This window comes from Lactuca saligna, chromosome 5 (assembly GCF_052625555.1).
Source record: "Lactuca saligna cultivar CGN05327 chromosome 5, ASM5262555v1, whole genome shotgun sequence".
Taxonomy (NCBI): domain Eukaryota; kingdom Viridiplantae; phylum Streptophyta; class Magnoliopsida; order Asterales; family Asteraceae; genus Lactuca; species Lactuca saligna.
The window spans coordinates 121,112,442-121,138,825 of record NC_136421.1 but is presented as its reverse complement, the minus strand read 5'-3'; the positions used below and the strand labels follow the sequence as shown (position 1 = coordinate 121,138,825).

General features: G+C 36.1%; 1 long non-coding RNA gene and 1 pseudogene across 1 annotated transcript; one reads left to right on the top strand and one right to left on the bottom strand.

Annotated features, from left to right (window-relative positions):
* Window positions 1–3,500: 3,500 nt before the first annotated feature.
* Window positions 3,501–4,848, bottom strand: LOC144997769 (uncharacterized). Its single transcript, XR_013659934.1, has 3 exons — window positions 4,524–4,848; window positions 4,067–4,131; window positions 3,501–3,891 (listed from the first exon to the last, which is right to left on the bottom strand). It is a non-coding gene; the product is annotated as an uncharacterized LOC144997769 (long non-coding RNA).
* A 2,383-nt stretch (window positions 4,849–7,231) lies between these two features.
* Window positions 7,232–22,334, top strand: LOC145045658 (uncharacterized; annotated as a pseudogene).
* Window positions 22,335–26,384: the final 4,050 nt, after the last annotated feature.

Genomic DNA, 26,384 nt, shown 5'->3' with positions numbered 1-26,384 from the left:
CTATAAGTTTTATGAATTAAATGTATTTTCTTTTATGGAATATTAAATGTCGTATTATGTCATTTATAGATAACGTGTTATTATTTATTTATATATTATGTGTCTAAATGTTCACATGTATTACAAAGGAAATTAGCAAGTTACACCATCAACGTTGGTCAATGGAAACATTTGGCCTCGAATTGTTCATCTTCTTGCTATAAACGAGGTATATTCTTTTTAGTTATATAGTTTTGTTGGTAATTATCCATTTATTTTCGATCAATAATTACAAGAATCACGTACACCTCATAATAATATATTTGTGAATTTGGTATAAGTTTAAAAACTAATGGTGGATATATTAACTTACCAAACTCAACTATGGGTAATGTAACAACTGTGTCAGGCATAAGTTGCATGCTACTCCACCATGACTAACACGAAGAAACCCTAGACTTCTCATCCGATACAACACACCTCACTATAAATGCTCTACGTTCCTCAACAAACAAAAAGGGGCAACAAAAAAGTGGTAAAAAATGAAACAATTGTAATGGTGTTCTACTATTAATCATTTTGCATGAAATGAACATCTAATACAATAAAAATATGCATGTTTTCTAAGTAATGGACAAGCATATTTCACAACTTAACAACACAACCATTTTTTCTATGATTTTGTGAACTATAACTTGCATCCAACCACCTAATTCTAACCATATAAGGGCCTTGGTTAAGCCGTTTTAATGTCCCTACAATAGTCTTTCACTTCTTCAGTATCCCACCATCAACCACTTGCACCATCATGTATGTCCTTCTTGACTCCGGATGGATAACGTAGCATCCGCACTTAGGGCCTAAAACTTTTAGATGTTAGGTTTTCTATGTATCCAAAACACTTAAACTAGGTAGTGAAAAAAATAAATTATGATATACCTAAGTGTACATGCAACCTATGGATGTATGGCTTCGTGCTTGAGCTCTCGTGCTCGTGACCTTGTTTACATGGAAATGACTCAAACCGGAATCCCTCTCTTGGTTCATAACCAGTAAACTCAAAAGTGCATATAGTCAAAATATAACTAGGAGGAGTTAAACTCTTAATGAATTCCTCCACAAGAAGGAAGAAAGAAGACGCGAAGCTTCAAGCCAAGAATAAGCAAGTATTATTGGATTTGGATATCTTCCACTGTTTTTGTTGGATTAAGTGTCGAATCCCATAACTATAATTTGTATATACTTGAACTGATTGTAGCATAGTTATTTTGGGTTGCCTCATAACAAGCAACTGGACGACATGACTTTTGCAGAGAGAGAGAGAGAGAGAGGTTGATTTATTATATAATTAATAAATTGAAATAAATAATTTATTAATATGTTTGGAGAACAATATATTAATTACAAATAGTTATATATAATTAATATTTAATCAGAAATAAATAAAAATTAAAAGAATTAATTAAATGTCTAGGGTCTAATGTCCAATTGTTCAATAGTTGAACAAGAGGCTCTAGAACCTTCTTGGAGAAGGTTTGACGGTTTCAATAAGGATATTCTAGGGTTTCTATCATAGTTGTCAAAATCGCGATCCTGATCGTAGGATCGTACGATCCTACGATCCTAGGTATGAAAAACGATCCGGATCGTAAAAGGATCGTATTTGGGGTAGGATCGCAGGTAAGATCGTAAGATCGTAGGTAGGATCGTAGGATCGAGATCCGATCCGATCCTACCTTTCTTTGATTTTTTTTTTTTTTTTTTTTTCAAATGATTTTTTTTTTTGCAAATGAATTTTTTTTACCACTTTATGCCTTTTATCCTTTACCAATCTACCATTTATCATTTTTTATTGTGATTTATGACTAATATTTTGAAATTTTTATAACTTTTAAATGAAAAACTAAATGTTTGAAATAGTTTTCATGATTAAATATTATAAATTAAAATTATATTCTATTTTGTGGGATCTTAGGATCTCGATCCCGATCTTACGATCCCGATCTTGCAAAACCAAAATCGATCCTAGGTAGGATCCCGATCTTGACAACCTTGGTTTCTATAAATATAAATAAGTCGTTAGATAATTAACCATTTGAAATATTATTATTATCTTAAAATTTGGGTTATCTACAGCATCCTTGTTGGACAATAAGAGAGCCCTCATCCCGAAGGATTTTGGCCACTCATATCTTTAGACCTATAACTAAAATTCTTATATGCCCCTCTCCTCTCTCCATATTCATCTTGTTGCTAGTGTTGAGTGTGAACCACTAGAGGCACGATATTTGTGGTGCTTTCTATCAAAGCTTCAACAACACAAAGTTCTTTGTTATTTGTCAACAACAATCAAGGTATGTTTCTCTTAGCCCTAATCATATTTTCGAAAATATGTTAGGTATGCTAGTGTTTCTTATATGATGTTGAAAGTTGTATATTTAATTAGAGAAAACATAGATCTTATTCTAGGGTTGCATGCACACTTATTTTGTTTATTTATTTATTTATTTTGTTTTGCGTAAAACCGATCAGTTTTATCATTCCACCCTTATGTGATGAGATATCCCCAAAATGAAATTCCTTTTAATTCTAATACGAATACTATCCACGATAGGTTCTATAGTATTCCCGATTAATAAGCTATTGATAAATTGCTATTCAACCCTTAAATTAATTAGACTATTAATTAATTCTCATAATATTTTGAAATTACTTTATAATTAGTTATTAAACCATAATACGTAATAAATCAATTCCCCTTTTGTTGATTCTACTTGATTTGAGCATTGAAGGCAACTCAAGAGAACCTTCCTATTATTATAGATATCAACAGTAGTTAATGATCTTGGAGACACTTTCCAACAGTCTACCACTTTGACAAACATCAACTATAGATGACGATGTTTTGTCAAAAAGTAATACTTGCAACACTATTTGGAATCACATTGCTCCAACCAAGGAAAACATCTTAATTTGCATGTTAGGCTTGGTCATCTACTAGATTGAACCTCCTTAGAATTAGGATCCCTTTGCAATCATCTATATGAGCCCTCCGTGCGACAAGCAATGAATCTGTGCCCATCATGTATTTGTTTGAAGTTGGACCACCTGTACTCTGATGGCTCTGTTATGGATATTGTAGATATGGGAAGAAGGTTGTCTTCTGTTGGAAATGTTATGGATAATGTAGATATGGCAATCAGGTTGTCTTCCGTTTGAAATTCAAGAGCAGCAAAGAGTTAGTAGGTGATCCAAGTATTATATAGCAAGAAATGATGAATAGTTTTGTTAGTAAATATGCTCTCTCAATCCTGGCAGATGTGAAATTTTTTGCCATCAACAAAGGTTGGACTGACATTTTCAAATACGGGAAGGTATTTACACGCTAATACATTTGAAGTGTTGTTCCTTTATGAAACGTGTGCTTGCATCACAGGAGAATAGATTATGAGTAATGTGAAATATGTTTAATGGATCATGAAGTATTCAGATTCATATGCATACTTTCATACACCAACACATACAAATACACATTTCATATATATTTATACTCATACAAATAACTTGACAGAAAATAAAACAGGATTTAAACAAAGATTAAACCACCCTGTAACTAAAGAAAACTACATCCGCTACTTTTACCAGCAAAGGAATGTATAAGATCGACCAGTAGATGTTGTGTACTTCGGATTTTTTAATAGATCGAAGTACTCGATGTATATATACAGTTCAAGTTGGCCTCTGTTATAACAAAAGTTCATGTTTAATGCTTTCACGGTTTATCTAATACACTAAACATAAGAGGCCTATACAGTTAATGTAATACGAATTGTCCTGATTTATTGACCGAAGAAATTCGCATCTGTGATGCACACATGTGGCTGGTAGATGATATCACCAAGCAAATGCAGTCTGAAATGAAACATTAACCCATAAAACATTATGAGTCCACAATAGAGGTGACAATTACAAACTGCACATATAAAAAATTAATCATATTAACATGAAGATATTTTGACCATCATTATTGGTAAAGGAGTTGTTGTATTAAAAATTAATCATATTAACTGTAGGTTGGACAACTTACAGGGGAGCCTTCCTTTCGTCTTTTATCTCATCTTCCAAGGACTCGACTCAGCCAACCAGTTCATCCTATTTATTATATTGATCATTAGTTAGCTTTTTTGGTTTGCCACAAACACACCAAAAAAAAAACCTAATTGAAAAACCTACGGATTGAAAAATTATAATTACTAAAACTAAAGACTCTCTGAGATCTGTTTTGCTTTAAAAAAGATCTAATAGTCGATCACCAAGTGTCAGTATCTTTCTTGATATTTACGGAAAAAGCATGTAAAGAACTACAGATCAGATCTGCAACACGATCTCCATAATCTCCAAACAGAATTCAATAAGAATTGAAGCAGATGTCAGCTTTAGAGTAATGAAATTAACGTTACTAGATATAGCATAAATTGGAAAGTTGAGCAGAAAAATTTATTGGAATCCAAACATTTACATAAGAAAACGTTATATAAATTTACCTTCTCAAGCTAGGGGCCTCGGACAAACCAAAAAAACCAACTCTTGAAATGTTATGAACACCTAACTGATAGTAATCTGATTCTACAAGGCTGACAACAGGATACACATCAAAGTATAGTGTGAGTGACACTCGAACAACATAATCTTAAAAACACCAAAGTATATATGGCGGATCTTTACTAATTTTTATATCTATCTGCATGATGAAGGAAAAAAAAATCGACATATAGAACTCTTGGTGATTATCATGAGTCGATAACTTAATGAAAACAATGCATGATTTTCATATATGTAAGAAACGATTGGTGATCAAGATTGACAGCGGCTGCGAAATCGTATTGAAATGAAACTTAACATATCGTATATATATATAGTGTGGGCGTAACCCTAATCCTGATCTCTAGATCTAGCGTTGGTGATTTTTATCAAGCTCCCCTATTATTGTACATATCTTCAAATAAAACCCTAAGGTTACGCAAAATGACACTTTGATTGCTTGATGAATAAAGTGTTACTTGAATTTTTATATGTAATTTTTTAAGAACTCTTATATATAAATGGCCACAGCCCACAATACTTGAGTACCTTTTTTTAACATAAATTTAATCATTTGTAGACTACTCTTAGTTCCACATATGCCTCCAACAAGACGAGATCGCACCTTCGACTTCAAGGAGGGGCAACACCTGATACGGTTAGATTATTATAAGTGTTTTGGTAAATGGCAACATTACTCGTGATTTTTTTTTTTTGAAAAAACAGTTGATACATTTTTCTTTCTTGTTTAAGTGAGAATATCTTTCATCATTTGACATTGTAATTATTCGAGGTTGAGTATACGATATCCATGGTCTATCCTTTCAACATAAGATGACTTAATTAGCACGAACGTATTAAAATGTTTGGTTACAAAATTAATGGTTTCAATAAATGTTAAAAGTATGATTTACTTGTTAAATGAAATCACAATAAATAATATACGGCTAATTATATTGAACTTAAAATTAAATTTCGGGACGAAACCGATGTTCATAATGTACATAAAGTAAAATCGTGCATGTATTTATCGTTCAACATGCCCTTGAGTTCAACTCTATATGTCAAATAATGCTTAACAATAAGTATTCTGTTTTATGAAAGTCTTGTTCGCATGTTTATTTAGTTGAATATTGGATTACCTAATTATTAGATTAATCACACCCTGGTGTTTTTATATTAGCACATTGTGGTAAATTGATTGGGACTTTGTAATTTATGTATATTTGGATTCCTATTACTATTTTAAGTCAATGTGAGTTTCACAACACGTTCAAACATGCTATGGACGATTAAATCTCAAGAATTAAATTTGTTGGTAAATATCCATTGATTTTCGATAAATAATTGCAAGAATCACGTACACCTGATAATAATATATTTGTGAATTTGGTATAACTTTAAAAACTAATGGTGGATATATAAACTTACCAAACTCATCTATGGGCAATGTAATAACTGTGTCAGGCATATGTTGCATGCTACTCCACCGTGACTAACATGAAGAAACCCTAGATTTCTCATCCGAAACAACATACCTTACTGTAAATGCTCTACGTTCCTCAACAAACAATAAGGGGGAACAAAAAAAAAGTGGTAAAAAATAAAACAATTGTAAGGGTGTTCTACTATTAATCATTTTGCATGAAATGAACATCTAATAGAATAAAAATATGCATGCTTTCTAAGCAATGGACAAGCATATTTCACAACTCAACAACACAACAATTTTTCTATGATTTTGAGAACTATAACTTGCATCCAACCACCTAATTCTAACCATATAAGGGCCTTGGTTAAGCTGTTTCAATGGCCCCACAATAGTCTTTTGCTTCTCGGTATCCCACCATCAAACACTTGCAACATCATGTATGTCTTTCTTGATTCCGGATGGATAATGTAGCATCCGCACTTAGGGCCTAAAACTTTTAGATCTAACGTTTTCTAGGTTTAAAACTGTATGTGATCAATTGGCTGCAATCGGCCAACCTGTTGATGATATGGACAAGATCCACTGGTTTCTTTGTGGCCTTGGCCCTTCGTTTGAGACCTTCTCTCACTACAAACAATTTGACATTTAGTGGCATACATCTTCTATGGCATATATTTTTTGTGCCACTATATTAAGTTTTTAGTGGCATATTTTATATGCCACTATAAATATTGATAGATTTAATGGCACTTACCATTTTACACCACTAATATTCATATTTAATAGTGGCATACTAATTTGATATGACATTAAAGCTTATAAATTATATGCCGTACAAGTCATTATATGCCACTAAAGTTTTATTAAGATTCTATCGATGCTATTTTATGCCATTATAAGTTTGTTTCTCTTTTTTATGTCTTTTAAAAAGGGGAAAAACCTCATTTCCTTCTATCTGAAAAATATAAACGTGAAAAAGCAAGTCGTACGTAAAGTCGTTGAGCTCTATCGCATCCCCGATCTTCAATTCCATTTATCGAATATTGGAATCGTAAGTAGACCACTAGAAAAAGATGTATTATGTCGTAAAAATCCTCGATGCTTCTTATTTGTAGTGTCATTTTATATTTATGTTTCGAACTCCTAGACAAAGTTCAAAATACATAGACGATAAGGGTTCAAAACACATAGACAATTAGGGTTCTCGACAATTAAGGTTCTTATTTGATTTTGATTTCTATGGATTTAATGAGCCTTCTGCATGTAACTGTGTCATACTCGATGCTTCAAGCAATTTTTCATCATTCTAGTTCACTTGCACCTTCATCGTATTAGGCTGTTAACCGAAGAACCACCACCCATGGGTGCGATTTCTAGGACTTGGATGAACCTTCATTATCCCAATGTTTATCGCTTAGAAATCCTTTCTCTATGATGATCACTGAACGAAAAACCTCACCAACGATCATCCGCTGCACGATCTCCACCAGCTGCAGTGATACAACTAAGGCTAACATAGCTCCTCAGCCGATACCTTGGTGTTGCAAAATAGATTCACTGGATAATGCGGCTTCGTTGCAAAAATGGTTGATAGATTCCGGTTTGCCGCCTCAAAAAATGAAGAGAGGGGTCTTGTTGTGAATAATAACACCAGGAAGGGGGGAGAAAATTCTATTTGTACCTCCCTCACTCGTCATCTCCACCAATTCGGTATGATATCTCATATTTGATTATTACATACATAGACCTTAACGATGCATCTATGTTGCTCAAAAAGTGATTTGATTCAAAGATTCATTCAACTGACCATCACATTTGGAGAGTAAATTAGGTTACATCTTAAAGCTTCAAAGCATGTCCAGTTAGGGCATTGTAATGAAGATTTATTGATAATACATACACTACTAGAAAAAAAGGCCTTTTACGATGCGCAAAACACGACGCTCTTTGATTTATGTTACCCATTAGAGAGCGACATTAAAAAAGTGTCATCTCTTCAAAAATTTTAAGGATTTAGGTCGCGCATTCTTGAGTGCCCTTAAATTAGTGTCTCATGTAAAAATATTAAAAACACGGAGGGCACCTATAATAAAAAGGGCGTCCTCTACAAATGTCGCTTTATAATTTTAATAAACGCGCGTTTCTGGGACTCAGGGGGAAACTAAATCCCCCAAAATTTTGAACACCCGCTTCCTCTTCCTCTCTACTCTCTACACCCGCCAAATCGACTTCATTCTCTCCCTTCTTTCTCTCTGCAAACCCCTTCTTCTCCGATCGACTTTCACTTCCTTCTATGTGCGAACCCTAATCAAACATAACACATTTGAAATAGTAATATCTTCTTTCATTTTCTCCCCTGCTACTCTCTGTAAAACCTAGCAGCCGCCACCACTAGAATCATGGAAAATCCCCAAAAATTTTGAAGTACCCCGCTCTCTCCCCTTCACCTCTACCGTACTCCATCTACAATGACTCCCCACGTTTACAAACCCTAGTCTAGTTGCGCTTCTAGCCTTGGTCCTATTTCTTCATCCATTCAGCAAATTAGGGGAACACGACTTCTTATTCATCCCTCAACTTCATCTTCTCAATCAAGAAAAAAGGATTATGGTTTTTTTTCGTGCATTTGCATCGTCTTGGTGGCGATAAACTCTCTAAGGTTCGTTAATAGTAACCCATTCCTGATTTTTTCTCCCAAATATGGTAAAGTTGTTCGTTTAATTAAAGTTTCCTTTCTTCAACAAAAATTGTGTTTAACTACGGCCGACAACTACGATCTCCTATTTCTCCCAGGAATGGGAGGTGTTACTATGCTACGAAAAGGACGCTTCTACAATCTCCTATTTCTTCAACAAAAAAGTTTATGATGGCGGAGTCGACAACTACGGCTGCCACGACTACTACTGTGAGTATGTTTTTTCTGATTTTTCATTATATTGATTAAATTTCAGTTTAAAATTTGTGTTTAACTACTTGATGTTTGTCTTTAAAATGTTGAGAGTGATGAATCTGTTTGGTTTTATTTTTGAACAGAAGAACTTTATTTCTTCATCCCCTGTAGATCATCTCGAAAATCTCTACCCCTCTCTTAATGTTATTTTGTTGAACCTCAGTTTGATGTTTTATTTTATATTTTACAATGAATCGATGCTTAAAGTATGTGATTTTGGCATTTGTTTTCGATGGTTATAAATGTACAATTAAAGTAAATGGGTCAGAAAAAAGAGAGCATATATGCACTCCAAGTTATCGACAAAATGCTTGAAAGAGCAATCTTCTACATATGAAAACAATGTGTACCTGAATTAGATGCCAGATCTTGTTCATGGTAACTGAGTTACCACTAGAAGAATCCAGGCCAAGATTGTGATCATATGCATTCTTAAAAGCAGTAGCTGACTGAAAAATGGAACAAAATACACATTAATAAATAAATCGAGCAACAAAAGTATGATAAGTTGATGGACTTACTTTATATTCTAAACTACGTTTTCTTGCATCATTGAGTTTTCTCACAACCTGGACATATGTTGCAGCCTTTTTATCAACTATTGCCAAAAGCTCCATGTTAGAAGGACCAGATGAAATGTGAGGACTAGAAAATAGAGATAATATTGGCCCTGATCGGTTAGCCCCAATGCTTGAATCAGTTACATTGGTCCTTGCTAAACTGGAGATGCGGCTCAAGCTGTGAAGAAAGTCCCTTTTTTCCTTTTGCCAGTCATCCTGACAGATAGAAAAAAAAAATAGGTAATTTAGTATTAAATAGGCGGTAAAAGGGTAATATAGTAGATATCAGAATACAGAATTGAAGTGTAACTTTGACTTTGTGTAGAAACTAACCTCTAAAATTGTCATCATGTAGTCACTAAAGTTTATGAGATTATCTTTCTGGGCTTCCTGAACAGCAGAAACCATTGCCATTTCACGAACCTGAGATTATGAAAATGTAACATAAAGAGCATGAATGTATAACCATGTGAGCCTCCTGCAAATGGGCTAGGTTAGAGTCCTTTTTTCTATTAAAAATGATTGAACATTTAATCTTTTTTATTTTATTTATATATTTTGGTATTTAGGGCCTCCAAATGGGGAAAGCAACTTTGAAGAAGTAGTGGAGTTTGATCCAATTAAGCATCATAATTTCTTCTGTCCTTGGGTTAATGGAAATGTTGTTGCAGCACGGGTTGAGGTGTTGCTGCAGCTTCTTTCTTACCCTTCTTGAAGTTTGTCTTCAATAGTCGTGCATCCAATTAAAGTAAGATCATTTTCTATTAATTATGCCACCTGTTTTTTTTTTTTTTTTTTTTTTTTGGAGTTTCACATGTTTTTAAATATAAATATAAATATTTTTTTGTTTGTAAATTTTGAAGGAGTTTCACATGTTTTTTTTGGGGTTACTTCAATGCTTTGTTTTATGACCTAATTTAAAAAGCTTAACCGAACCGAAGCTTATCTGATTATTTATTTACAGGTTTTCTCAGTCTCCATTACACTCCAATAATTTGTATTCTTAGATATAAAGTTCTCGAACTTTTTTGTTATAATATATTGCGAAATTCAACAAATATCTTCCTCATGCTTTCATGGACTTTGACTTCAAGAAGACACCATTTCTTTCATTGCTATTTTTATTGCTTTATGCAACCAAAAAAACATAAAACCTAAAAAATAAATCCAAAAAAATGACCTCTAATCTGTTAATCTTTATCATGCAACAGTGCTTTGGTGGATTTTCTACCTGAACCACAGACATGGGAGGGTTCTGTTGCATGCATTAGCGAAACCACTGCTTCAGCTGCTAGACAATTAGGCTTAACAAGTGTATATCGCCCATCTACCCCTGGTCTTCACGGGTAATATATATATATATATATATATATATATATATATATATAGATAGATAGATATATATATATATATATATTTATTTATTTATTTATATTTATTATTTTATAGTATTAATATAAAATTGGCTATGGAAATTTTACATATACATGAACATAGACAAATTTTGCAATTATTCAAATAACTGTAACCTGATTTTTATTTCACCATAGGTTGGCGAGCTAGCGGGAATAGTTGTGGGGGCAACTGTCATGCTTAATATTCTTATAGATGGGTACGTATAAATTGAACCTTCTTAATATTCTGATAACTGGGTATGTTGATAGAAGTTTTTTTTTTTTTTTTAAAAAAAAGGGGTAACCTCTTTGTTCACATTTTTCCCTTTGTTGAAATGATATAGGCCACTGACAGGAGCATCAATGAACTCAGCAAGAACCTTGGGACCAGCAAGAGCTGCAAATAACTACAAAGGCATATGGATCTACCTTACAGCTCCCATCCTTGGCGCACTAGCTGGTACAGGTATTTACACAGCAGTGAAACTGCTTGAGGAAGATGATGTATAGCATTTATGTGACCATAATGCCCTGAGGAAGTTTTCTAAGATGTTTTAACCTCTCAAATGTGTATGAATTTGCTGACCGGTTATGATGGTTCCAAGTTATGGTGGTGATATCATAGAGAAGTGGGGATATAGATGATTCTTTCATTGCTGACCTAGTTGTTGGTCTTGCCTCTTGTCAAATCAAAGCAGGCTCTCCTTCTCGTGGAGAGCGCTTAGCCAAGTACAATCAGGTAAAAACTGAACAAAACTTAAATTTGTTTACCAATTAATGAAAATCTAGACATTTCTTGAGATAAAAAAATGAATGCAACAGATAGCAATGTGCTTTCTTTGAAAAATATATACCATTTATAACATATTTTATCCAAATAGAAAGGATATGTAGAAGATTTTTATATTATAATGTCGTAATAAGAATAGCAAATGGAAAGCAAAATTTTATTCTTTATTAAGTTTAATGCCCGTGTCCAAGAGTGATCATATTTGATTAACAAACTTCTGACGGGAGTGTGAAGGTGGCAGTTGAGCTATAATCACGACTAGGCTCGAGTCGTTGTGGTTGTCGATCGATTTCAGGTGATGTACTTTAGATACTTTTCCTACATATGGACCCAATATTATCCCTCCCCGGACTTAAAATGCTTTCAGTTAAGTTTCTAATTATCTACACATATAATCAGCATAAAGAATCTCTTATATTTTATGTAAGTTTAATTAAAATAAATAGTCCCTTGTTTTTTTTTTCAGGATACCAGGAGAGATTCTACTTCAATCTAGGTAACACTGGCTTCAAGGTCCGTTTTTTATACAATCATACCCATGTTTCATATTAAATTGACACTTTGACTTTTCAATGTAAGGGTAAGATAGTCATTTAGTCTTTTGATAATTTATATTTTATTGTGCAGGTGTTCCAAACCAAGTTTGCTAAGATAAGCATGGGTACGAATTTCTCAATCCTTTTACCCAATTGCTCTCCTCCCAACACGTTAAAATTAATGATTGTTTTGATTTTTTTGGCACTAACACTTGGATGATGCTTACTTTGACTTGCTGTTGGAGAGGGTAGTGGAGTGGGCTTGCTGAGTGCTGATTGTGTGTTTGATGGATGAATTGGTCCTGATTTGTGGCTGGATACTAAAGGTGATGAATGCCACAAGTTATTCTCATTATTGTTTGTTTTTTTATGTTAGTTTTGCGAGAACATATGTATTTAGCTTTCAAGGAGATGACTGCCTCATCTGTCGTGGGTCACGCTCCATATTACTGCTTGCAGCAGAAGCAGAAAACGGTGCTGATTTGTTTCTTTCTACTTAGTATTTCTTACTGGTTGTGAACAAGCCTCTCATCTCACATTTGAGTTTATAGGAATCAACAATCACTATGAAACTTCTAGTGTTTAGATTTCTTACTGGTTGTGAACATTTGTTTCTTCCCTTTCTACCCTTCACTTGCAGGTTGATGATTTGTCAAGAATGTTCAGACTATTTTCCAAAAATACCCCATGGATTGGATCCTGTCTCTAATATGTTTAAAAAGGTTTGTGATTTAGAAGCTTTGGAGGAAACGAGACTCAAGCAAAAGTAAACACATAGAGAGTTGTTGGCACATAGTAAGCTAGATAATGCAATTGTATATAAATGAGTTCATTTTATTATAACATTTACTCACTATTGGAATAATTATTTGTATTTGACATATTAGTGAAATGAATTATCTTTGTTATTTATGGTATTTTATTTTGTATTATGAGATTTTTAATGTATTATTAATTTTAAAATTAGTAAATCTATAAATAATATTTTTTTTAAACATTTAAGATTATGATACGCAAAAATCTGTGTCATCTTCATTTATGACATGGCCTTTCTTGACAGGGGCTTTCTTGATACGCATTGCATGTCATTAACACGCGCGTCGTAAGGTTATGACACGCGAATGCGTGTCGTCTTCCTTTATGACAGGGTCTTCCTTGATACGCATTGCGCGTCGTAAATGCGCGTTGTCTATAGACGACGCGCAAAAGCGCGTCGTCTCTCTTTATGACAGGGCCTTCCTTGACGCGCATTTGCGCGTCGTCTGAGCCTTTTACGACGCGCAATGAGCGTCGTAAAAGGCTGTTTTTCTAGTAGTGTTTTAACATTTTAAATTGTATATTATTCTTGTAACCAAAATGCATAGCTTAACTAGTTATTAACAATATTCGACCAAAATGCATGATTAAATCACACATTTTCTACTTTTACATATTTTAAGATAAATCTTTTGAATACAAAAAAAAAAGTTTACATAAATACCCCTGATCAAATATATGTTGTGAGCCCCTCCTTGGTTATTTGGTGCCTGTAGAGTTGTCTCTTTGCCCACAATTCAAAACGCATCATCTTTGCAAAGTACTCTTTTGTGTGGGACTTTGGTTTTATGACGTTCAGCCATCACTCTTACATTAAGATTATCAAATCTATAGAGAAACTGAAAATATATTTATTTTTAAAGTACAACTTATATTTCAAGTGTTGAAACATATTTGGCTTATGGTTATACTACATGATAGTAAACATAACTATTAATGCTAATAACATAAATCGTTACTAAATTATTTGAATTTTTTTTGTTAATTTAGTCAGATAAGTTATAATTGTCTAGGATAAGTGGTAACTTAATAACCCCTAATAAATAAATATAAATCATTTGGGCTTTAGTCTTGTAAATGAAATGAGAAATAGTTATTTGATGTATTCACATAACTGAAAAATATAAATTAATAGTAACAGAAAATCCAAATTTCTCAGCTAAACATGCAATATAATAACATTTTTCTAAAGATACATTGCAATAACTGTAACATCTCGAAATCGCAGGAGTAGAGTTGAAGGGCTAAAAGTGTAAGTTTCGGAGGGTGACTCGGCGAGTCCATGGGTAGACTCGGCGAGTCAGGTCGCGGCAATGGTCGCGTGTCAAGTGGCCTACTCGGCGAGTCCTTAGGATGGACTCGGCGAGTAGGTGCTGTATGGAGAAAACCCTAATTTTCGGGGTTGAGCCCTATATAAAGAGCATAATACCCCTCCACAGCCTCCCTTATTCCCCCCTTGAGTTCCAGAAACCCTAAACTCGTGGAGGGATCATTGGTGGAGCCAATTAGAGCTTGGAGAGGTGTTGTTTGAAGAGATCTTGAAGGAGAAGTGGTTTGGATCAAAGGGCTTTGCTTGGATCCGAGTTTGGCTGCTATTGAGGCATCTTTTGGAGGTAATATCTTCGTCCTTAGGCTGTGCATTCCTAGTTCCATCATTTTGGGTTGTGTGGGGTGCTTGGTTGTGTGACATTTTGATGTTGGAGGTTGGATCTGAGGTTGCTACCTTAGATCTGGAGTGGAGAAGACCTTAAGAGCATTAAAGCCCCTATCTTTGTGTTGTTAATGAAGCTACCATGTCCCAAACCTTAGTTCTAAGGTGAAAATGGCTTAGATCTCGTTAGATTCACGTAAAGTTTGCCACTTTACGTGATGGATGGATTGTAGGAGGTTGGATCTATGTTTTGGATCAATTGCATGGCCTGAGATGCTTCTGTATGGATTCAGACCGGTGGAACTCGGCGAGTCATATGGGTGGACTCGACGAGTTGCTTGAAGATGGCCTGGAACTCGACGAGTTGGAAGAACAACTCGGCGAGTAGGTTGAAGATGGCCTTGGACTCGACGAGTCCATTTGGACTTGGCGAGTCTTGTCGAGGAAGTCCCAATATTTCTGGTTGAGTCGATGAATCGGTGAGTTGAGGGATGACTCGGTGAGTTGGGTGCGAGCAGACTCAGAGTTGTTGCACTCGACGAGTCTTGGGGTGACTCGGCGAGTTGGGTCGCTAATTGAGGGAAGTTCTGAGCATAAGGACTCGGTGAGTCATCGGGTTGACTCGGCGAGTAGGGTCAGTCAGGGGTTGACTTTGACTTGTCCAGGGTGGACCAGTTGTCTTCCAGGGGTATTTTGGTAATTAAGGGTATTGATTGGGTTATTGTTTGATGTTCAGTGGAGGAGTTGTGTCAGAGTTCGGAGCAGCGGGATCTTATCTTTTCAGCCGTCAGTTTCGAGGTGAGTTATCCTCACTATATCAACAGGGTCTAAGGCACCAAGGCCGGCCCTTTATTGTATTGAGATTCATTTATGTCTATCATGTTATTGTTGGTTGTGTCTGCATCCTGGTAGTTAGGATGGTACATGCTAGGGGACCTTGTTAAGGTCAGTTTTTCGATATACAGAGTGATGCTATGCTAGTGACCGGTTAGGTCGGTAGCCCGGTTAGGGTAATGATATGCTATGTGATCTGCTTACTCGGTTTGTTGATTATGACTGTTATATGAATGTATGTTTTGTGCACATGGTTGTTTGGACTATAGATGGGTTGAGGCGGGTCCTGCTTTGTGCTGTAGGCCAAGATACCCAGGGCGGACCGGTTGTTCCGAAGGCCCAGTGAGCGGTCCGGATAGGCTGTAGGCCCCACGTGGGCGGACCAGACGTGCCAAGGCTCGAAGAGTGGACCAGGCCGACTGTACGCCCGATGCGGGCGGACCAGTCACACTGTAGACTCAGAGAGTGGACCATGTGGGTTGAAGGCCCGATGCGGGCGGACCAACCCCACTGTAGACTCGAAAGACATGACTAGACCCGAGAGATGGATCCGATGGACTGAAGGCCCGATACGGCGGACCAGTCACACAGTAGACCTGATGTGCATGGCTGTTCTATGTTATGTTATGTTATGTATGTTTTATGTGTTTTGGACCGGAAGGTCGCGGCTTGGAAGGGCATATACGTGGTTGGTATTTTGGGGGTATCTCACTAAGCTTTCGGGCTTACAGTTGTGGTTTAATGTTTTTCAGGTTCTTCAGGAGCCTGTTGCAAGGCGATGGCGCGATCGTACCGCTCCTCATGATTTCGTAACAACGTGATTCTGGAATACTTAAATGACTTGTATTGAAAACCTTTTTGTAAACATCTTAATGAAAATTGGGTTGTTTTGAAAATTTTAAATTGGTTATGTTTTTCGGACGTTACAAGTTGGTATCAGAGCCTTGGTTTGAGTGAATTGGAAGAACACTTGTGTGACTCCAGTCTCAAATCGAGGAGAGTTTTCAAAAGAGAAATTAAAATGGTTTTCAAAATAAGTAAAGGAGGACGCGGAGGTACGATCAGCCGGAGCCAGTAAGTAACCCCAAAATACCATACGTGGCAATTGTTTTATTTAGCTTGATAGAACAACATGCTAGAGTTAGGCTAGGGATCTTCAGGATTTATTGATGAGTTGCCTGATTTATGATGCTTGCTAGCCTAGGGTTCCTTGTGAGAGATTTTTAGTGTTCCTCTAGTTGTGAGGATAGAGCGTTGTTATGTGTGTCGCTAGGGTGTTGTGGGAGTACTTCATACAAATATGGGTTGGTGTGGAAGGTAGTATGTGCCCGTACTACTGAAAGCACGAACTCATACGCGTATTAGGGAAACCATGACCTCTAGGGTTGGGATGAGAGCTGGTTCCCGGGATAGTGGAATATGTCTGAGATTTGGTGTTTTATTTTCAGTATGGAGATTTCAGGGCACGCTGGGAGTGGATCCGGGTCAGGATCAGGAGCAGGAGAGGGAGTTACAGGTGGGTCTGCACAGCCAGAGGTTGTCAGCCAGATGAGTACGCACGAGTTGGATGCGAGGATTCGTGAGATCCTGCATGATGAGGTTGCCGCATTGTTTCGGGCTGAGCTGCCAGAGTTGTTTGGGTCGATCAAGACCGCCATGGTGGAGTATTTTGATGAGCGCTATGCGGCTCTCACGGAGACGGCTGCCGCGGCGGCTACCGCAGCAGTAGCGGCGGCAGGGGGAGGAGCCAGTAGAGGTTTTCAGTATCGAGACTTCGACAATACGAAGCCTCCCACTTTTGACGGAGTTCAGGATCCGATCGTTGCTATGAGATGGTTATCAGATGTGGAGGGATGTTTCTTCACGTGTTCATGCCCTGCTGATCAGAGGGTGAGGTGTGCTCTGAACCTGTTAAGGCTCGGAGCAAAGGATTGGTGGAGATTGACCACGGGATCGTACTCGGATGCGCAGAGGGCTGTGATTTCATGGGATCGGTTCAAAGAGATGTTCAGCACTCGTTATGTTCCGCAGGTCAAGAGGGAGAGGTTGGCTCAGGAGTTCTTGGAGCTGAAACAGGATTCGGAATCGGTGACGGAAATCACCAGGATGTTTACTGAGCGGGCGATGTTTTGCCCTGAGTTCGCTTCGGAGCAGGCCCAGATGTCCCGGTATCTGGGTATGCTAAAGAGGGATATCAGACAGTTTGTGTCTGCGCAGAGGTGCGAGACTTTGCTGGAGTTGCAGGAGGCCGCCAGGCGGCGTGAGTTAGAGATTGAGTTGCAGATGCGTGAGCTGAGGCAAGCTCCGGTTCAGTCGCAGCCGGCGACGAAACAGTCTAAGACTGTTGATTCTAGGATGGGAGATCAGGGTGGCCACGTCTGTGGAAAGTGTGGAAGGGGTCATGCCGGGGTTTGTCGGTCCGGTGGAGCATGCCGCAAGTGCAGAAAGGAGGGACACTATGCGAGGGATTGTCGGCAGTCAGTGCCGGTTCGGGATTTGAGGATATGCTATCATTGTCATCAGGTTGGACATTTGAAGGTCAACTGTCCACAGCTTGCTGCAGGACCGGTGCAGGCTCCAGCACCGGCTACGTTGAGGATCACAGGTGGAGGTCAGGGTGGAGCGGAGCCCCCAAGGGTTTAGGGTTGTGTTTTTCAGCTTGCTGCTGCGGGTATGTTCTTTCTGCTGTTTGATTATTTATGATTGTTGTAGAGTATTGTTATCTGCTAGTTTCGTTGGTTGGCTATGGAATTGCGTTTCGGGTTTTCGTGTGGTATTCGTTGTTCCTTGAGGGTGGCGAGTTGTGATCGAGGTTTCGTTTTAGTATCTTGTGTTCCCTGAGGGAATGTTATGGTTATGGAATTGTACTTCGCGCCATCGTTGATTATCTTTGTGAGGATTGGTGGCGGATGCGGCGTTGGTTTGAAGGCCAGTTAGATTCTCCAGTCTGAGGAATAGATAGTTGAAGATTGGGTCTCTTTCGAGCGGGTTGAGCAGCGTGGGAACATGATTTGTATGAAAGTTGTTGGTGCTGGTGAAAAAACATTTGGAGTGCATGTGTTGATTCCTGCAAGGTTGCTTGGGGAGATCGGTGATGGCGACCGGTGACTATCTGGCAGTGTCTTAAGTGGGGGAGAATTGGAAATTCTCCGGAGGATCGTTGGGCCTGAGAGGTTGTTTAGCCGCTTGGGGAATTCAGCGGTATTTCTATCAGACGAGAGCAGGATCGTATGGGTGAGTAACAGGCGTGCGGGGCGGAATACAGACCTTGAGCAGTTGATTGAGGAAGGCATGGGAGCAGGCCGGGACTGAGTATGTATGATGGAGATAGAGTTCGGAACCCCTAGAGGGCTAGAACGGTATGCACGGGAGGATTTCCTGAAGAGATAGTTCGGAATGATGAATGATTGTTGAGCGGTCCGGATAGACTGAAGGCCGGTAGGCGTACCAGTCAGGCCGAAGGCTCGGAGGACGGTCCAGTCAGATTGGCTGAAGGTTCTGAGAGTGGTCCAGATTGGCTGAAGGCCTGGGGAGGCGGTCCAGTCATGCTGAAGACTCTGTGAGTATTGTTGGATCAGTTCGAGGTTATGGGTTGCGTATGTCGCAGTGGGATTAGATTGGGAGGTCTGGCCCCGGCTAGCGATCCTGAGCAGTGAAGGTAGTGCATGGGCTTGAGAGTCCTTGTGATGAGAGTCAGAGTAGTGGTGATGCGTGGATGTTGAGTACGCCTTAAAGAGGTAATGTAGCATGGGATGAGCACCATGGTTTCTAAGCAATGGACAAGCATATTTCACAATTCAACAACAAAACAATTTTTCTATGATTTTGAGAACTATAACTTGCATCCAACCACCTAATTCTAACCATATAAGGGCCTTGGTTAAGCTGTTTCAATGGCCCCACGATAGTCTTTTGCTTCTCGGTATCCCACCATCAAACACTTGCAACATCATGTATGTCTTTCTTGATTCCGGATGGATAATGTAGCATCCGCACTTAGGGCCTAAAACTTTTAGATCTAACATTTTCTAGGTTTAAAATTGTATGTGATCAGTTGGCTGCAATAGGCCAACCTGTTGATAATATGGACAAGATCCACTGGTTTCTTTGTGCCCTTGGCCCTTCGTTTGAGACCTTCTCTTACTACAAACAATTTGACATTTAGTGGCATACATCTTCTATGGCATAAATTTTTGTGCCACTATATTAAGTTTTTAGTGGCATATTTTATATGCCACTATAAATATTGATAGATTTAATGGCACTTACTATTTTATACCACTAATATTCATATTCAATAGTGGCATAATAATTTGATATGACATTAAAGCTTATAAATTATGTGTCGTACAAGTCATTATATGCCACTAAAGTTTTATTAAGATTCTATCGATGCTATTTATGCCACTATAAGTTTGTTTCTCTTTTTTATGTCTTTTAAAAAGAGGAAAAACCTCATTTCCTTCTATCTGAAAAATATAAACGTGAAAAGCAAGTCGTCCGTAAAGTCGTTGAGATCTATCGCATCCCCGATCTTCAATTCCATTTATCGAATATTGGAATCGTATGTAGACCACTAGAAAAAGATGTATTATGTCGTAAAAATCCTCCACGCTTCTTATTTGTAGTGTCGTTTTATATTCATGTTTCGAACTTCTAGACAAAGTTCAAAATACATAGACGATAAGGGTTCAAAACACATAGACAATTAGGGTTCTCGACAATTAAGGTTCTCATTTAATTTTGATTTCTATGGATTTAATGAACCTTCTGTATGTAACTGTGTCATACTCGATGCTTCAAGCAATTTTTCATCATTCTAGTTCGCTTGCACCTTCATCGTATTAGTCTGTTAACCGAAGAACCACCACCCATGGGTGCGATTTCTAGGGCTTGGATGAACCTTCATTATCCCTATGTTTATCGCCCAGAAAGCCTTTCTCTATGACGATCACTGAACGAAAAACCTCACCAATGATCATCCGTTGCACGATCTCCACCAGCTGCAGTGATACAACTAAGGCTAACGTAGCTCCTCAGCCGATACCTTGGTGTTGCAAAATACATTCACTGGAGAATGCGGCTTCGTTGCAGAAATGGTTGATAGATTCCGGTTTGCCGCCTTAAAAAATGGAGAGAGGGTTCTTGTTGTGAATCATAACACCAGGAAGGGGGGAGAAAATTCTATTTGTACCTCCCTCACTCGTCATCTCCACCAATTCGGTATGATATCTCATATTTCATTATTACATACATAGACCTTAACGATGCATCTATGTTGCTCAAAAAATGATTTGATTCAAAGATTCATTCAACTGACCATCACATTTGGAGAGTTAATTAGGTTACATATTAAAGCTTCAAAGCATGTCAAGTTAGGGCATTGTAATGAAGATTTATTGATAATACATAGAACTAGAAACCCTAAAAACTGATTTGATCATAACTTTTTACACTTGTTCATGTGAATTTTGGAAATCAGAAGTGGAGTTTTCCAGAAGTAGGGGAAGTTTTGAAGAGATATGATGTACCATATTGGCCATTGATTGTGACTAATCTAATTAGTTAAATAAGTCTTATGAAATCATTAAGATGGAGCAACTATATATCAGCCTTATCTAGACAACCTTATTCCATTTTATACTGGTAACCTTTTCTTGATCTTATTCCACCAGCTCCTTCAATAATTTAAGGATCCATGCTCAATATTTTCCCCTACAACATATTTGTATTATTTCAGGACATGAGCTGAAGTAGATAGGTACTTGGAAGCATCACAGATTAGAAAACATGCAACTGAAAGAATCAACAATGTAACTGGAACGTATGCAAAAAATTTCTATATGTTTGTTCAAACATCTGTACCCATGAAAAATATTATAAATTGTAATGCATGTTTTAATCTTTTTTTGAGATATAATGGCATGAGAGATAGAATTTTTTCCAAGCATCCTAATTTATTTCCAGAAGAGGTGTTCAACATGGAAATATTTAGATGGTCATTTGGTATTCTTTTTTCAAGATTGGTGAGTTAACATAACAACTTGTAATTACTAATCTTTATATTATTATTATTAAGTGAATGCTCTAGATCTTGTTTGTTACTATTATAGGTTCGATTACCCTCACTGGATGGAAGGGAAGCCTTAATTCCTTGGGCATATATGTTGAATCATAGTTGTGATGTATGCATTAAACTAATGTCTCATTTACTTAAATCAAGATAACTTAATAGTAACTGACAATAACTAAAATTTTGTTTTTTTGATTGTTGATAGGTGGAAACCTTTTTGGATTATGATAAATCAACAAAAGGAGTTGTATTCACAATTGATCGTCATGTTGCAAAATTCTCTCTTTTAACTATACTTCATGGAAACTCTCACCCAACTACAATACATGAAGGTATTCCTATAATCTTTCCTCCAGTATGTGCCCCTGTCTCCTAGTTGTTTAATTCATTGTTTTTATATTTATTATAATCATTTATCTTGTTTTTGAAACATCTCAATGTTGTCTTATGCTTTTCCCTTTCCGAATTGGTTATAACTACCACTTTTTTATCCTACATCAATAAGAATTTTGTTGAGAGTTGAACATTAACATTTTCTTTCTTGAGATACTTTTTCTACAAAGTTAAATGTATGTGACATATATATCAGACATTGTTGTTTATATGAAATAAATGTATCCAATTCAAGAAACATAGGTGCAAGTCTTATGATGTTTTTGGTTAATAGTTTTATTGTTTGTGGAACAAGGTTATAGAGAAGATAAGGGTTTGAATTGGGAGAATAATGCTGATGAGTAAGTTTTGATTCATGTACACATTAATCAAGTTATTAAACTTCATTCTACTGTCATTAAAGGAATGAAGAGGCTAGGTATGTCACTAAACTTCTTTCTCGCCTCTTGGGTGTATGTATGTTTTCTTGATCATAGTTAGTACAGATGCAACATGATCAATTGTATTATAGATTTGTCTAGGTTACCAATATAAGCATATATAGTTTAAGACATAGCTTAACTAGTTATTAACAATATTCGACCAAAATGCATGATTAAATCACACATTTTCTACTTTTACATATTTTAAGATAAATCTTTTGAATACAAAAAAAAGGTTTACATAAATACCCCTGATCAAATATATGTTGTGAGCCCCTCCTTGGTTATTTGGTGCCTGTAGAGTTGTCTCTTTGCCCACAATTCAAAACGCATCATCTTTGCAAAGTACTCTTTTGTATGGGACTTTGGTTTCATGACTTTCAGCCATCACTCTTACATTAAGATTATCAAATCTATAGAGAAACTGAAAATATATTTATTTTTAAAGTACAACTTATATTTCAAGTGTTGAAACATATTTAGCTTATGGTTATACTACATGATAGTAAACATAACTATTAATGCTAATACCATAAATCGTTACTAAATTATTTGAATTTTTTTTTGTTAATTTAGTCAGATAAGTTATAATTGTCTAGGATAAGTGGTAACTTAATAACCCCTAATAAATAAATATAAATCGTTTGGGCTTTAGTCTTGTAAATGAAATGAGAAATAGTTATTTGATGTATTCACATAACTGAAAAATATAAATTAATAGTAACAGAAAATCCAAATTTCTCAGCTAAACATGCAATATAATAACATTTTTCTAAAGATACATTGCAATAACTATTTTATAGTATAAAATAATATTGTGGATTTTTCACCACATAAGTATCGCACGTAAGTGTCGCACCTTGTAGTGAAACTAAATAGTTTTGCATGATCTCGCAAGGTCATAGGTAAAAGAATACAAATGTTACCTAATGATTTTGAATGTACTAGTATTGTTGGTTACAAGAATAATATACAATTTAAAATGTTAAAAGTCTTGTCATTTGTTGATTTTTTACAAGTTCAGGGATTATCATTAAATAATTATTCCCAAACTTTACAGTTTTATGTAAATTTTGAAGGTATAAAGTTGGACGAGTGGAACAATTGGAAACATCAGAGGAAGCAAAATTTAAAGGTCTGTTGCTATAAGTTTTATGAATTAAATGTATTTTCTTTTATGGAATATTAAATGTCGTATTATGTCATTTATAGATAACGTGTTATTATTTATTTATATATTATGTGTCTAAATGTTCACATGTATTACAAAGGAAATTAGCAAGTTACACCATCAACGTTGGTCAATGGAAACATTTGGCCTCGAATTGTTCATCTTCTTGCTATAAACGAGGTATATTCTTTTTAGTTATATAGTTTTGTTGGTAATTATCCATTTATTTTCGATCAATAATTACAAGAATCACGTACACCTCATAATAATATATTTGTGAATTTGGTATAAGTTTAAAAACTAATGGTGGATATATTAACTTACCAAACTCAACTATGGGTAATGTAACAACTGTGTCAGGCATAAGTTGCATGCTACTCCACCATGACTAACACGAAGAAACCCTAGACTTCTCATCCGATACAACACACCTCACTATAAATGCTCTACGTTCCTCAACAAACAAAAAGGGGCAACAAAAAAGTGGTAAAAAATGAAACAATTGTAATGGTGTTCTACTATTAATCATTTTGCATGAAATGAACATCTAATACAATAAAAATATGCATGTTTTCTAAGTAATGGACAAGCATATTTCACAACTTAACAACACAACCATTTTTTCTATGATTTTGTGAACTATAACTTGCATCCAACCACCTAATTCTAACCATATAAGGGCCTTGGTTAAGCCGTTTTAATGTCCCTACAATAGTCTTTCACTTCTTCAGTATCCCACCATCAACCACTTGCACCATCATGTATGTCCTTCTTGACTCCGGATGGATAACGTAGCATCCGCACTTAGGGCCTAAAACTTTTAGATGTTAGGTTTTCTATGTATCCAAAACACTTAAACTAGGTAGTGAAAAAAATAAATTATGATATACCTAAGTGTACATGCAACCTATGGATGTATGGCTTCGTGCTTGAGCTCTCGTGCTCGTGACCTTGTTTACATGGAAATGACTCAAACCGGAATCCCTCTCTTGGTTCATAACCAGTAAACTCAAAAGTGCATATAGTCAAAATATAACTAGGAGGAGTTAAACTCTTAATGAATTCCTCCACAAGAAGGAAGAAAGAAGACGCGAAGCTTCAAGCCAAGAATAAGCAAGTATTATTGGATTTGGATATCTTCCACTGTTTTTGTTGGATTAAGTGTCGAATCCCATAACTATAATTTGTATATACTTGAACTGATTGTAGCATAGTTATTTTGGGTTGCCTCATAACAAGCAACTGGACGACATGACTTTTGCAGAGAGAGAGAGAGAGAGAGGTTGATTTATTATATAATTAATAAATTGAAATAAATAATTTATTAATATGTTTGGAGAACAATATATTAATTACAAATAGTTATATATAATTAATATTTAATCAGAAATAAATAAAAATTAAAAGAATTAATTAAATGTCTAGGGTCTAATGTCCAATTGTTCAATAGTTGAACAAGAGGCTCTAGAACCTTCTTGGAGAAGGTTTGACGGTTTCAATAAGGATATTCTAGGGTTTCTATCATAGTTGTCAAAATCGCGATCCTGATCGTAGGATCGTACGATCCTACGATCCTAGGTATGAAAAACGATCCGGATCGTAAAAGGATCGTATTTGGGGTAGGATCGCAGGTAAGATCGTAAGATCGTAGGTAGGATCGTAGGATCGAGATCCGATCCGATCCTACCTTTCTTTGATTTTTTTTTTTTTTTTTTTTTCAAATGATTTTTTTTTTTGCAAATGAATTTTTTTTACCACTTTATGCCTTTTATCCTTTACCAATCTACCATTTATCATTTTTTATTGTGATTTATGACTAATATTTTGAAATTTTTATAACTTTTAAATGAAAAACTAAATGTTTGAAATAGTTTTCATGATTAAATATTATAAATTAAAATTATATTCTATTTTGTGGGATCTTAGGATCTCGATCCCGATCTTACGATCCCGATCTTGCAAAACCAAAATCGATCCTAGGTAGGATCCCGATCTTGACAACCTTGGTTTCTATAAATATAAATAAGTCGTTAGATAATTAACCATTTGAAATATTATTATTATCTTAAAATTTGGGTTATCTACAGCATCCTTGTTGGACAATAAGAGAGCCCTCATCCCGAAGGATTTTGGCCACTCATATCTTTAGACCTATAACTAAAATTCTTATATGCCCCTCTCCTCTCTCCATATTCATCTTGTTGCTAGTGTTGAGTGTGAACCACTAGAGGCACGATATTTGTGGTGCTTTCTATCAAAGCTTCAACAACACAAAGTTCTTTGTTATTTGTCAACAACAATCAAGGTATGTTTCTCTTAGCCCTAATCATATTTTCGAAAATATGTTAGGTATGCTAGTGTTTCTTATATGATGTTGAAAGTTGTATATTTAATTAGAGAAAACATAGATCTTATTCTAGGGTTGCATGCACACTTATTTTGTTTATTTATTTATTTATTTTGTTTTGCGTAAAACCGATCAGTTTTATCATTCCACCCTTATGTGATGAGATATCCCCAAAATGAAATTCCTTTTAATTCTAATACGAATACTATCCACGATAGGTTCTATAGTATTCCCGATTAATAAGCTATTGATAAATTGCTATTCAACCCTTAAATTAATTAGACTATTAATTAATTCTCATAATATTTTGAAATTACTTTATAATTAGTTATTAAACCATAATACGTAATAAATCAATTCCCCTTTTGTTGATTCTACTTGATTTGAGCATTGAAGGCAACTCAAGAGAACCTTCCTATTATTATAGATATCAACAGTAGTTAATGATCTTGGAG